The 14049-nt window shown below is 38.0% G+C and overlaps 1 protein-coding gene across 1 annotated transcript in view; it reads left to right on the forward strand.

Annotated features, from left to right (window-relative positions):
- LOC131050118 (K(+) efflux antiporter 3, chloroplastic) overlaps positions 1–14049 on the forward strand; it is a 244011-nt gene that overhangs the window by 95942 nt on the left and 134020 nt on the right.

Raw genomic sequence — 14049 nt, forward strand, 5'->3', positions numbered from 1 at the left:
TTCAGGGCTAGGACCCAGATTAAAACACTTTCATCCGAGGTTGCCTTTGTGTCTGCATATGCATTAATTTCATCTCACAAGACCATCAAGACTCCTAGAATCAGTCATGGCAAGCTAAAGGTATCTATAATTCAAAAGCATCCTAGACATTGCCTCGTTGCCAGTCAAGTGTCCATAGCTTCGACGAGGTTGTCTCTGAAATTCCAGCAAATATTGCTCCACTACCAACTGGGCATCCATAGCCCTGATGGAGTTATACACATATTCTCAAAGCCATTGTTTTGATATTTCTTTTTTATTTTTTCATCTTTTCTTTTCTTTTGATATTGCATTCTTGTTTCTGTCAATTCCTTTTGCTTGTAAGCAGTGAAACTTACCATGGGTTTGGAAATTTTAGTGGCGCTAAAGCAAGATGTAAGATTTTCATCGGCCATAACTTCTCCCAAGAAACTTAATTGACTTGAAGCAATTGTTTAGGCATGCGAAATATGCCAATCTCAAGATTTTGTGTCAAGTTACAACATTAGAGGAATAAAACCAGACTTGTGCAAGAGAAAACATCATCGCCCTATTCGCAAATGAAGACTCCAAACATTTAGGCTACTTAAATCCCTATACCAAAGCAAAATCACTTGAGTGGACAAGCTCAAGGGAAACCAGCACTAAAGGCTGAAAACCAAAAACCAAAATCCCAAAATGGGAAATCAAACCAAACACAAAACAAACCAAAAGGGAAACCTAATCTAATATGGTACAAAGTAGGTCTCGGATGGAAACCTATGATTGGAAATAATGCTTGAGGAATTGTCCATTGACGGGCAATGGAACATCCTCTCTTGGAAGAGTTTTCAACTTAAATGCATTATCTCCTAGGATTTCAGAGATTAGATATGGGCCCATCCATAACTTGTCAAACTTTGCATGATCACCTCTTCGTTCATGGGCCTTATCCCAACATAAGATCAAGTCAAAAATCCTGAATGACTTAATCTTAGTGTTGGTTGAAAGTTTTGTACACCTAGGAAGAAGTACAAAAGTGTGGTTTCAGCCACAGTGTGTGAGATAAACTCTCCTATTTTCAAAGGGAAGGCTCCCCCTTTTGGTTTCTACTTTATCAATTTAGAAATAAACTCTAACTCTAAATCTATTCTAAATCTGGATGAGACTCTGTCTTGTTCTCTTTTTTCAAAAAAGACACTTATTCTTTTCTCTTCTTTCAGAAAAGAATCACAGTTGAAAGCACAAATGATTAATGAAGTAAATCAAATAAAAAAGAAAAGTTTCCATAAAGGCACAAAGTCCTCCGTTGCTTCTCCGGGACGGGAAAATAGAAAGAAAGCTCAAAGTCTTCAGCTATCTACTCTCCTATCAACCTTTTTAGATGATTTTCTGGTAACCAAACACAGTACGTAGCAACTCAAAGTCTAACTACATGATGCACCTCTTATGCACAAACATAGAAAATAAAAGCGGTACAAAATCTGCAAGTTACCCCCTTTGCTTGAGCATCCTACAATAGTTTCAAACGTGACATGCAGCTCAAAGTTTGTAGTATCAAATCTGAAAACCAATCTAAAACTCCAAATGCAATAAGCAATTCAAAGTCTGCTAGATTGAGATTGAATCCCTCTTATATAAAACCTCAAAACTCACAATCAATCTCCAAAAAATGTCGTCACATAATACCTTGAATCAACACAAAGTTTGAAAGCAATTTGCCTCTTTTAATTGACTGCAATCTGATTTACAACTAAGCTCAAAGTCTTAGAGTGCACATACAAACTGACTGAATTTTTGTTGCATTGCCAAAAGATAAAAGATACAAAAGACCCCCTCTTGTATATATAGGGGAGGAAGTTTGAGAAAAAGGTGGGAGGATCCTAACTAACTTGAGAAATTCTCTCAACCACCGTGACTTATTCTAACTACAGTCCTAATCTAACTCAACTTGTAGTTGCTTTACATGTAATTACATTTTACAAAAATGCAAGTGAAAGTGACACTTGCAATTACAAAACTTGTTTTACATGTAACTTGTCGAAACAAACTTTCAAATACACAATTGAAACTATTCTATGTGTACGAAGACACAAATCTAACTACATCATCGTTTGTCTGTGATGATCTTCATTCTGCTTCAGGATGCTAAATCTTGAAGTATTCAGAATTAGTGAAGACATCTCGAACCGGAACGGGAATTTGCATCCTTAATGATCTTTGTGTTCTTGGCCAACAAAGTTCAACCTTATCACATGTTCGGGGTAGTTCCATTTCTTCAGGAGGGAAAGGGCTGCCTTACTCTTTTCATGTCATGACCATCTCTGTCTTGAAAGCATTCTATAATTTGCATCCGTGAATTACTGCTCTATCTCTTCTTCTTTTGTTCACTGATGAAGAACCCATAACACCTTATTCAAGATGGAATTGTTATAAAACAATGCCCATGCCTTGATTTGTTGGTTTGATTGATCGTGTGTGCAAACAAGACTGACAAGGGAAGGGATAATTTGATGCAAAAATGGGCTCACAAGTGAATTTCGGGTTTTGAGGACTGCATTACATGTGTAGAAAAACAAGAGCATTTACTTGCAGTTATGGAGAATGAACATGTAACTTCATATGTGCAATGGGAAAATACAAGTTTGCACTTGTAATTGGATCCTAGAGATTCATTTTCACGTGTTTTTGAGTGCATTTTGGACCAATTTCGCGTTTGGGAAGGCTGACTGCAAGTAAGAGAACATTACAACTTGCACTTGTAATCGGGTCTTCGAGACTCGATTGCAAGTAAGCACTTTGATTGGGTATAAGCTTGCAATCTTGTGGGAAAACCTTCATAATCTGTCTTTAGAACATGCGAATTTGTAGAGGCAAAAAATGTTTTAAAAATCTTGAAATCACTTGCAATCAGGTCTCAGAGACCCAACTGCAAGTAATGAAAACCATGAATTATGAACTTGCAATCACCCTTTCGAAACCCGAAATGAAACATGAGGGCATAATAAAGAGGAAACAACAACAACAGCCATGAAAGCCGTCATACCTGCCCATGCTTTGAAATATCAAATAATGACAATGAAACAAGCACGAAGTCTTCATGTGGTCAAGGAAAGAAGAGAAAACCAAAACCAAATCTGCAAAAACGTGGCAAAGGTAGAGCAAAAATGAGGATTCAATAAAGTTGCAGACCTTGCCAGGTGTTCTTCATGCCAAAAATCCCTCCAATAGGGGTTTGAATGAGCAAGAGCAAGTAAAAATCAGTTGCAAAACTGATTTCTGGTTTTGGGTGACTTATTACAAGTTTAAAATGACTTGTAATCCTCATTGTATGCAAATCAGGTTTTTAATGACCCATTACAAGTTGCTTTTTGAAAATAACTTGTAATGGGGGCTTTTAAAATCACTTTACAAGTTGAAATATGACTTAAAGCCAATTTCGGGTTTCAAAAGTCACTTTACAAGCTACTTTTTGACTTAAAGGCAATTTTGGGTTTTGGGAGACTCATTACAAGTTGAAAAACTTGTAATTCTTTTTTACTTGCAATCACCTCAAAAAGTTCCTACAAACACTTAAAGTGAAAAAAGAAACATAAAGTGAGTTTACTTGTAATGACATCCAAAATACCCCCACTTGGAGTGAGTTAACTTGCAATGACATCAAAAAGACCCCCACTTGTTGTGTCTGCTCTAAAACCCGAAATTGCACAAAAAATGGCTAAAATGAAGGCCAAAAGTAACCAAAATTTTCACAAGGATGAAAGATAAGATCGTGATTGATTTACCATCAAGAAATGTAGACTTTCCACCTTGGGAAGCATGACCTAGAGCCTTAAAATCACTAATTTCAAGCAAAAATCTCCTACTTGCAGTGACTGCTCTGAAACCCAAAATTGCACAGAAAGCTAAGAAAATGAAGGCAAAAATCAACCAAAACTTTGACAACAATGGCAAACGCACCCCCTGATGATTTGACTTGAACAAATATGAGTTTTGCACCTCGTAAAACGTGCTTTAGAGACAAAAACGACATGTTTTGAGCAGAATTCGTAGGGGTTGTCAAATTTTTGAAAATCCAAAAATTGGGACAACACTTAGCTTGTTTGTCAAACCAATGTTTGACTACTCCTTGATGCTTAGCAAAGTTATCCAATGCCTGATCTCTCTTTTCTTCCAAATGTAATAGTTGGGAGAGATGTGTTTGCACTCTATCTTCACCATCCAAATACTCTTGTAGAAACTGCAGAGTTGGGATTCTCAATTGTACTGGGAAGATTGGATCTTGCCCGTGGACCAGATGATAGGGAGATGTTCCCAAGGAATTCTTTGTCCGTGTCCTGCCTGCCCGCCCAGAGAGCAAATCTTAACTATGTATGCTAGTCCTTGGGATTCTTGTCCAACAACTTCTTGATTGCACTCAAAAAATTGTTATTTAATGATCCAGCTAGTCCATTTTCCCATGGGTAGTAGTTTGAAGAGAATTTCAATGTTATTCCATACTCGAATGCTCAATTAGAAAACAAAGATGGTGGATGTGCAGAGGGCTCACACATGGCCGAGAATGCAAGTGAAGAACCAGAATGCCAAGAGCTAGGCAGTCCAATTTGATCTGGGCATTAGGTACATATCGTTTGAGGATAATGGTGACCCCCCGGCAAGTCTAGTGGTGGACAGGAAAAAACTTCCAAAGTTCATCGGTAATGGATCAGAGGATCCTATAAGACATTGCAAGACATGTGAAACCATTTGGCTAGCAAGTGGTCAAGATGACAAAGAGTACGTGTTGAGGTCATTCCCTGCAACATTAAGGGGAGCGGTGATCGACTGGTTTTTAGAATTGGAAGCGAGACACTCAAGTTCATGGGATAGCCTAAAGAAGGCATTCTAGGAGGAATTCAAACTCCTGTAGGATGATAATGGAATTGTGGTGGAAATCTATAATACCAAATATGGAAAAAATGAAAAATGTATGAGCTTACAATCATAGGCTTGAGGAGTTGTTGGGTAAGATGGAAAACCAACCAGCCGATGGGTTGAAGAAACGATGGTTCATTGAGGGGTTGATCCCCTCTTTGAGGAAGAAAATGAAGGCGATACCCCCACCGTCGTACGCAAATGCTTACAATCGGGCGATGGACGTCAAAAGTGAAACTAAACATCTTGAGGAAAGAAGAAAGCCAGTGATGATGACAATATGGAGGAGAGCGGCAGCGATGGTGAAACTAAAACAGTACAAACCCTTTGATGGGACATGTTGAGAATGATGAAAGAATTGAATGCTGAAAAGGAGAACTCGAAGCAGAGTAAGGAAACGTGGTGCACCGATTGTAAAGTAGAAGGTCACAATGATAACCTATCCCAAGAAACTGTTTTGTGACATCTCTCAAGTACTGGGACATTCCTTCAAGGAATGCCCATACTACCTAAAGGCAAGAAGCACACAAGTGCTCTTTGCCCAAGGGGAACAAGCAACCCCTCCGACCACACCTCCAAAACCACTTGTCAATCCTAATGCATCGCTTGGTGGGTACTGTAATAATAGGCGAGGGAATAATAACAACGGCTACAACAATAACAACATCACCCCATGAAGGAGAATATAGTATGACGTGAAGGGTAGACCCATGATCCAATGTTGGAATTGTAATGAATGGGGTCACTTTGTGCGAGATTGGTAGAGTGGTCAAAATAACAACATAGGTTTACTATGCAAGTGGTGTGGACCTAAAAACCACGAAGACACTAACTTCCCGAAACAAAAAGGGGTAAACATGCTAAGCATGGAGGAGTAGGATGAGGAAGTACTGACAATCACTAGACTGCAAACAACGAAAGTAGTATATCCAGACCCTCGTATAGAAAAAGAAAGACTTCGGAAAGCCAAAGTTGATGTGGAATGGGTGATGATGGAGTGTTGTGATGTAATCACACATCGCCCCATTGCAAATGGGGACCCCCTTGTTTTTGCTTTTTAAGGTAGTGTTTTGGTGTCTTAGGGTTTGTCTCTAGTCTCTCGCCATTGCAAATAAGTCAAGTTTTTTCAAAAATTGGAGGGGTCATCAAAATCAATAAGGAGAAAGAGTGGTCAAAAGAGCACTCTAATGCTACGGATGTGCTTAGACAAGTCTAAGGAGTAAAAACACAATTTTCTAAGATCAATTCTGACAACTTCATATTTTTAAGGAAATTTGTTTTTTTTGCTTTTTGCTTTTTCGAAAAGTTTTATTTTTGGCATTTTGGGGCCAACTCAGGAGCTTGCTTTTTTGTCCTTTTTTCTAAAAATAGAAAGTTGCTTTTTTGCCTCTTCGAGGATCATGGGTAGTTTCTAAGTCAGAAGAAGTGTCAGGCTAGGAGAGTTCATTGTCAGAAATTTCAATAGAAAATCACAAGGAAATGGCCAAGTATGGAGTCTCCACCAAGAATCCTTGTTTCCATGGCGAGTCTATTCTAAACATGGAAAAATTCCTGAATCCATATGAAGTTTGCCTTGCAACCATGGAAGAATTCCAAAATCCACAAGTTGAAGTGAAGTTCACCTAGGAATGGTGGAAAATTCCTTGTTTTCAGACTAAGTCTGCTCCAAGGTAAGGGAAAATTCTTGAATGCATACCAAGTCCACCCTAGCATGAGAAGATTTCTTGTTTCATGTTGAAGTCCACTTTCCAATGCATGAGGCAAATCCTTGATAGCAAGTAAAGTCCACCTAGTACTATGATCAAAATTCCGCAACCACGTGCCAAGTCCACCCAAGCATGGTGAAATTCCTTGTTTGATAGGAGGTCCGCTTTCCTAGATGATAAAAATCCTTGTTTTACCACCAAGTCCGCCCTATGCTTGGCATGGATTCCTTGAACAAGTGCAAAGTCCTCCCCCTTGGTGAAGGATTCCTCAAGTGCACATGAAGTCCGTCCTTCCCAAAACATGGAGAATTCCACAAACAAGTAGTAAGTTCGCTCCTACATTAGAAAATTCCTCAACCTAGTATGAAGTCCGCCCAATGTGAGGATGAGAAAATTTGACTAAGTGTGATGGATTGGAAGATTCCTCAATTAAGAAGCAAGTCCGCCCAAGGAGGATGAAGAAAATTTGGCTAAGTATTGATTGACAAAGTTAGCCATAAGGAGTTTTTTTCTTGGCTAAGTGTTGAAGTTAAAAAAAAATCAAAATAAAGTTTGCCATGAGAAGAAACTTCTAGAAGAGAGCACGAGATTGCTTTTGAGGTCATTAAAGCAAAAAGAAAGGGAAGGTTCAACTTGGTGCTCAAAATAAGACCAGATTCGTTTCCAAATAAAACACAAAGAAAAAATCAAGGCAAAGCAAGAGTTCGACTTCTTCATAAACATAAGCATTGACATTCATTCAACTCACAAGTTGCCTCTCAAGGTTCAAAGTTGAAGCTTAGGAAAGAATCTCTTCCAAACTTCAAGACAAATTTTGAAGTAAATTGCAGGTGCAAGGCAATCCTTAGGAGAATTCAGGCTAATTCCTACATTTGGAGACAAAGTTGAAAGCAATTCCTTAAAGCAATTTATGGAATTTCATCAAAATTTTCAGGTTTATGAAAGATTGAAAGCAGATTTTTAGAATTTCAGTTTCTTTCACACTTCAAGATTTTCTTCTTTCAGTCTGAATTTCTAATTTTCCAGACTTGCACGAGAACTTTTCATCTCAAATTCTTCGAATTTCACTTAAGATCAATCTTGCTTTTTTGCGCTTTTATGCAGATTCGAAGGCGAAAGTTTCACAAATAGACTTAATTTCAATTTCCAAAATTTCACTAAGTTTGATTTTTAGTTACAATTACAATTTCTAGAGTTTCATAAGTTAAATCAGAATTATCCTTTGAAATACCATCAAGCTTTGCACTCCAGGTTGGAAATAAACATCAAACCCCCCTATTTTTTTAAACTTAGAATTTTTTCATGTTTTTCAAGTGGTAGATGTCGACTCAAGGAGGGATTTCCAAAAAGGTGCAGATGAAGTTCAATAACAAAGGACCGCAACTAGAGTCCATAATTGTGACAAAATGGTAGAAGGTTGGAGATACCAACCTTGTCCATGTGGACCTCGAAGACTTCAAGAAAAGAAGAAAGCAAAGAAATATTCCTTAATCCATAAAGATGGCATAGGATCTCGTTCAGTACAGGTGGCCATTTCAAATGTTGACAAAACAAAAGAGGACATCACTCCTGAAGATTATGAGCTAATGACTGTGTACTTAGGTCCTGCTACAAAGGAGCAAGAAGTCCAGGAGTTATATGATTTCGGCACATGGTATCACGCCTTGGTGGCTAGAGGAGAAGTCTTGGAAAAGATGAAGATTGATGGTGCTGTAATAGAAGAAACAATCATAGCAGTCCAAGACAAGGGCTTCATCGATGTGCTTGAGCAGGGAAATAGTTCGAGACAAGGACATGGATGTAGAGAACCTGAAAGGCCAAAGTTTAGAGCAACTTCTTCACTTCTACAAATTCAATCCAAAAGCAACATTTTAGCAAAGCGTCCTCATTTCTATCCATTGAGGATGGTTTTCGAAAATTGGAAATGGATTGCATAACCACTTTTGCCACATGTGAAGATGAGATGGACTGGATGGAATACAAGATCAACATTTTGTCAAGTGTCCCAATGGAAGAGCTCGACCCCATAGTGACCGGGTTCATCGAATGTGCCAGCAAAGAAAAGGATAAGGGACACCCACTTCTATAAGAAAGCTGGATTTAATTGTTGTTTATTTCTCATTGGTCCATTTTGGATAACTTGTAGCTTGCCTTAATTGGAGTTAAATGTTTTTATCTTGGCCATTGATCTTGGATCAATCTCGGTCGTTGCTTTGTAATGGGGCGTCTATATAAACCCTCCTCTCATTTGTAAAGGGAGAGATTTGGGAGAAATTGTTGTAGTGATACTTCTTAAGTAATAGACAATTCATTGTTCAATATGTTGGTGAATCTCTGTCCACTTTTGCAAGTTAGCATGGTTTCTCGGCTCTCATTAGAATAGATTTAATTTCCAAGTTGATAGATTGATTGAAGGATTGATAAAATTGCTTAATGTGGAGTTGATATGTTCATATTTTTTATATTTGGATGATTTTCAATTATTTTGCAAAGTTAGCTTGAACAAGTAAATGAGAACTTAACTTCTATTACTATATTCATTGTTCAATATGTTGGTGAATATAAGTGATATAAAAATCTTTTGAATTCCCTAGAAGATTGCACCGTTCTTGTGTAGTTGTTGAATTTGGCGAAACAAGAATTGGTTTAAATTCCACTTTTGGAATTTCTGTCTCCAGAGTTCATAGGATTAGCTTAAGATTATAATTATCTTCCTAAGCCCTCACCCTTTTCGCCTTTTTTTCAAGTCTTAGTAGTAGGATTGAACATAACTTATTACAAAATTATTTTGAAAAGAGAGTCAGCAATCAGCAGAATCCTCAGATTGATTTACTCCTCGAACAATTAGTAAGTCCCCCTTCAGATTACCAGCAAATCACAATGAACCAACTGAGACTATCCGTACACATTTGGATACCTTGGAGTCGTCTTTGTGATCAAATAGTTCAATTGTTTAGCACATAGAAGATTTTGATCAAGAGAGAATAGGATAAATTTGGGTATTTTATTTTGTGTTGAATGTACATAAAAAATACAACAACACGGAGGAAAGAACTTCCAATCAAATTGTTACCGCCAGTACTCCACTACAGTCAGAATCTGAGAAAAACATAGTGAGGCAGGTGTTGCAAACCACAATACCCATGTTGACCTTCTACAAACCATGCCACAACTAAAAGTGGCCATCACTATATAGTCGGTGAAGACACAGTTGGCCAGGAGCAACACAAGACATGGGAGGAACCAACAATGAAGTCACTTGGCAACTTGAACACTGATCCCATGTTGCTGATGGTGAGCATTGGAAGGAAGGCGAACTTTGTCGAGATGGAAATAATGGGAAGGAAGTTGACAAACACCATTGTTGATGGAGGCTCGAGCGTTAATGTGTTGTTGGAAGAAACATGGAAATGTTTGGGGAAGCCAACCCTTTGGCCGCCATCCTTTGACCTGGTAGGTGCCGACTAACATAGCATCAAGCCACTTGGGACATTGATGGCACAAAAGGTGACAATTGGCATGCAATATTTCTTCCTGGACTTTGTAGTAACTCCATTGGAAAAGGTGTATGATGCTCTCCTCGGAAGGGGCTGGTTGGTCACTGCCAAGGCCAATCACAACTGGAAGCAGAACACACTCTCCAATGAGAGCGAAGGGAGGAAGTATGTCATCGACCTGAGGAATCAGGCGGTGAACGAAGAACTGACATCATTTGACTCAAAGTTTGAGGGTGGAGATTTCAGAATGGATGAAGGGCGGAAGGCAATTGAACCTGGCAATGAAGGGGTACTTGAATTGGAAGGCTGCTCAGAGGATTTGAGAACCTCCCTGAACAGGTTGTTTCATTGGTAGATGGAGGACTATGAAGTTTTCCCTCTAGAGTACGAAGAATATGCTTCATGTTTGAATTTATCCATGTGTATGCTTCATGTTTTTTTTATGTGTATGCTCTGTGTTTGTGATTCATATTGGGTGTTTGAGAAAATTGCCAATTGCTTGAGGACAAGCAATTTTGAGAAGGGTGGACTGTCATGTCCCCTCCTTGATCAATGATTATTTGAAATTATTAAATATTTATTTAATAATATTTTTTTAAAGCATATAAATGAAATCGGAAAATTGTCTCATTTATGAGACTTCACGATTTTCCTCTAAGGTTGAAGGACGACAAGTAAGGACTTACACATTTATAAATTAGTCTTTCAACCATCTTTAGGGAACAAGGAATCTCCACAGACTGCTCAATGATCATTGACCAAGAACGTGGTTAGACATAAGAATATGGAAATCAACTAGTTCAATCACCTTCACCTACACTATGAGTGTCTACAGCCGCGTGACCATAAGATTATCACATCCAACACCACGTGATAAGTATTCGAGTGATTCAATGTTTCCATCGAGCAATATAAGTCGGTGGTCATTGAATATACTAGGAAGCCTCTAATTAGCAATGAGTATAAGATAGAAAACCATCGATTAACACAACTTAGCGATCAACATAATATCATTAATAGATCGCCACCATAAAAGGATCGTCGTATATAGCTAGTCAGAGATTAATTACCTTAGAGGAACCCAATAATATAAGGTGCGATCTCTATTAAGAAATTGGTTATTAAAGGAAGAAGCTCCTTGAATAGACGCCTCGCTCCACATAGTCGCCACTCTCAACATGCGATATAAACGATACCAATATATACGTGCAAGGGGGGAATTATATAGTGGATCATCACGAGGAAGGGAAAGAAGAAAATAACAAGGAACGAACTATCTCAGAATTCTTATTAAGTTACGAGTAGTCGCATCCTTGTTTCGGTGGTGTGCATAAGGATATAATTGATTTGTATGATTAATATATGAAGCCGATAATGTTCTTAGGGAGTTAGGAAGGAGAGTTGCGTGGGCAAAAGAAAGAGTAGAGGAAACGAAAAGACAAGGAGGACACAGAGGTAAGAAGGGAGCATCTGCGGGTGATAAGAGGTAAGATCATTATATTTATTTTATAATGTTATTTATTTGGTAATGAATATAATCAAGGTATAGGTGAATGTTCACTAGGATATATGTGTATAATGGAACATAGGTAATGAATAGGTAGACGCTGTCATTTATACATATTAATAAATATAAGGAATTAATGTATTAATCCACACCCTAAGGTATGAATATGTAAAGATAGATGTGGTAAATGAAAATTAAATAAGAAGGTAATGCATAGGTTAATGATGGTAAGGAATATTGAATATATACATAAGGAACACATTAGGAATATATGTGTGAAGTACAAAATGAAGTAATATTAAATTATCAATGTATTATAAAGGAAATCACATATTGGAGGCTATAGGGAGGGAACTCCCGTAGTCTAAGGAAGGGATTGTGATAATCCCTAGGGCAGTACATGTACTGAAAATTGATATGCATATGTATGGCTTGGTTGATTAAACTCAACCAAGAAGAGACGGATTTGGCCGGTCCCCTCTGAGGACTTGGATGATGAAGGCATCACCCAAGGCAAGGAATAGACAAGTGTCTTCCTTGAAGGGCTTGGGTGTAAGAGGTTACACCCAAGATAGGATTCTTACTCAACTTCGATTTCCTGAAGGGCTTGGAACCAAGGGGTTCCAAGAAGGCGAGCTTCACGGCCGCCTAAGGACATACTTTCTTATGGCATTCATATCCTTTTTATTAGATGAAGATTATGATTATGTTAATTAAGTATTAAAGTTAGATTGCAATTTAGATTACTTATATATATATATGTTTGTCGTGTTCTAACAATTTGTTTTGCAAGTTAATGATCTCTAACTAGTAGGGACATTACATGGAGATTTTAGAATGGATGAAGGGCGGAAGGCAATTGAACTTAGCAACGAAGGGGTACTTGAATTGGAAGGCTGCTCAGAGGATTTGAGAAGCTCCCTGAATAGGTTGTTTCATTGGTAGATGGAGGACTATGAAGTTTTCCCTCTAGAGTACGAAGAATATAAGGAAGGAGTAGAACGAGTAGACGACACACGCACACACCACTTTGAAAAGGACAAAATCATAAAATATGAAGAATCGAATGTGAAGAAGGTGAACCTTGGTGATGAAGACAATCCGAAAATGATATTGGTCAATGATGATTGGAACCCAGTACTGAAGGCCCCTGCGTTCAAAATCTTTATGGAGTACAAGGATGTCTTTGCATGGACGTACAAAGATCTCAAGGGGATTCTGCCGAAGTTATGCATACACAGAATCCCTCTCGTATTGAGTGCACAACCCATACGAAAGGGGTTGTATCGGATGAATAAGAACTACTCCACCAAGGTACATGAAGAGATTGAACAAATGTTGGAGGCAGGCATAATTTTCAAAGTGGAAATGAGTGGGTCTCCCCAATCATCATATCCCTCAAGATGGAAGTGAACTAGATAAGGATCTGTGTGGACTTCAGGTGCCTTAATGTGGTAACTATCAAGGATTCCTTCTCAATCAAGGTTCCTTATAATCATTCTCCTATTGCCTAGTAGGCAAAGTCCTGACAACAATGGGCATAGATCAATCTTTGCCTCAAATCTCAATAGGAGTGAGTACTTGGATAGGTAAGGTTCTTGAACAATGGGAAGAAGCATGGAATTAGCTACTAACCATCAAGCTTCAATTCATCGAACAAATGAACTCTTATTGAGATTGAATTGTATTCTTCACCTTCATTACATAATTATAATGCTGATTATATTCTGCCAACAATATTAACATATTTAGATTTTTCTTTTCTTTTTTATAAGTATTTGGTTAACTTTTTAATGGATTGGTGACACTAACACGATACGCCCTCCGGCTCCACGTGAAACGTTTTTGACCCGGAGCTATGAAGTGGTGAGGTCACAAACGAGGGACCTCATCCCCATACAACAATGCTAAGGCTCACACTCGCGAGCACATTGGATCAACGAAGGCACAAGCCTTGCAATCACAATGGACCAGCGGGGTTTTGAACCTTGGTGGTCACAACACCACCACCACCACCACTTAACCAATACACTATGGGAAGAACCCATCATATTTAGATTTTCCTGATATAACATAAATTATTCATTTTTTTTTTTCAAAGTACAATACATTTCATTCAAAAATATATATTGACATGTTTTTCTCATTTATTAAAATAATTTCTATATGGTCAATTTTTTTTGTGTGATTAATGTTTTGATAGAAATTGAAGACATTTAGCATTACATAGATAATAAGGCTAGAAAGGTAGTTTAATACTTTTGTACACTATTTACTTGCATTTGCATTCCACTTGGCACTTCTCTTACAGTTCTCTACTTACATAGCATTATTGCTAACACCATTTTATCTCTATAGATGCCCTACAGTCCAAACACAACACATGATATTTACAACATATATCAATATGCCTATAGAAAAGCAAAAA

This window comes from Cryptomeria japonica, chromosome 6 (genome assembly GCF_030272615.1).
Source record: "Cryptomeria japonica chromosome 6, Sugi_1.0, whole genome shotgun sequence".
In the NCBI taxonomy this organism is placed as follows: domain Eukaryota; kingdom Viridiplantae; phylum Streptophyta; class Pinopsida; order Cupressales; family Cupressaceae; genus Cryptomeria; species Cryptomeria japonica.